The sequence below is a fragment of the Propithecus coquereli genome, unplaced genomic scaffold, assembly GCF_000956105.1.
Source record: "Propithecus coquereli isolate 6110/MARCELLA unplaced genomic scaffold, Pcoq_1.0 Scaffold313, whole genome shotgun sequence".
Taxonomy (NCBI): domain Eukaryota; kingdom Metazoa; phylum Chordata; class Mammalia; order Primates; family Indriidae; genus Propithecus; species Propithecus coquereli.
Window position 1 is genome coordinate 310,701 of NW_012148764.1, and position 1,510 is coordinate 312,210.

Below are 1,510 nucleotides of genomic sequence, written 5' to 3' on the forward strand. Positions count from 1 at the left end.
TGGGCAGCTTAGAAAATATTTCCACTGTTGCAAAAGGTTTATTGGACAGTGTTGACAGAGTCTTATAAATCATTGTATAGACTTTGGCTTTTCCTCTAAATGAAATGAAGATAACAACAGTAAGAAAGAGAATATAAAATTAGTATGTTTCAAATAAGTAAAAGAAGGAATCAAAGCCCAAGAAAATACTAAGACTGTGGACAAGGGCAGATTCAAAAAAGAATCAACAGACCTTCTAGAAATTAAAAAAAAAGAAATTAAAACCTCAGTGGCTAAATTAGATAGCAGATTAGATAGCAGAAGAGGGAATCAGTGAACTGGCCTATAATACTGAATCTTACACAGTGCTTTGTGGGGGCCAAACACTGCTTTAAAAGCTTCATTTAATCTTCACAATAGTTACAGGCAGGTGAACAGTATTGTTTTTCCCACAAGCAAGGAAACAGGCACTGAGAGGTTCCAGCTTCTCATCCAGGCAATCTGAGGTCTGTGCACTCAACCACTATGCCATATTGTCTTTCGGGAATTTACCCAGCATGCAGCACAGAAAGATAAAGAGATGAAAAATACGAGGGATTAAGAGACATGGGCGATAGAATGAGAAGCTCTAATGAACATCCGATAGGAATTCCAGGACAGAATAAAGAAAACAACAACAAAAAAAGATGGCTGAGAATTTTCATAGTTGATAAAGATAGATCCTAAGATTCAAGAAGCACAAGTCTTAAGTAATAAGAATACAAATGAATTCATAGCCAAAGACATAGTAGTAAATCACATAATATCAAAGACAGAGCAAAAATCTCTAAAGCCTCTAGGGGAACTGACTCCTGGAACAGGGAGAGGCTAGGAGCAAGATCAGCAGTGGGAGACGAGACCTGTAGTGGGCTGTAAACACAGCAGTGTGGTGTGCAGTGTGGCACTGGGCGACTGCATGGGCTGCGTTTTAGGCAGGAAATACTAGCAGGTTTGGGTGAGTGACTGTGTTCAATCTTAGCTTCCCATTAGCCGGTTCAACTGCTCCCAGGTCCTGGGGAGAGGCTAGGCATGCTCTCTCTCAACTCAGGTACGTACAGGGTGAACATAGCTCTCAGAACCTTAATGAATGCAAGATGAGCATTTTAGGAATAGTGAGGCCAACGTGGTGGCCACACTTGAACTGCTGTGATTGGTCAGAGTGGGGAAAAGGCCCCGGAGCTATTCATGGAATATCTATAGTTGTGACTGTGTGATTTCATTTTCTACTACGAATCCAAATCAGTGTAAAATAAACACACAACAATCTCTCGCATCCTTTCTAGATATTTTCTAGACTGATTATAAATGTTAATGAAAGTTGAAATAACAATTAAAAAAAAAAAGCCAGAACACAGTTTCAGCAGCCTCTGTGGTCAGTGTAGTCTGGTCAGAGCAGATGTGTTTCAGCCACAATTGTAAGAAACGACAGAATACAATCTTTGCCTCCCTGTAGGATATGATAATGTAGAAGAAACCAAACAATTAGAATTGT

General features: G+C 39.7%; 1 protein-coding gene across 1 annotated transcript in view; it reads right to left on the reverse strand.

Annotated features, from left to right (window-relative positions):
* DCBLD1 (discoidin, CUB and LCCL domain containing 1) overlaps positions 1-1,510 on the reverse strand; it is a 41,076-nt gene that overhangs the window by 2,766 nt on the left and 36,800 nt on the right. The gene's annotated exons all lie outside the window — the stretch shown is intronic.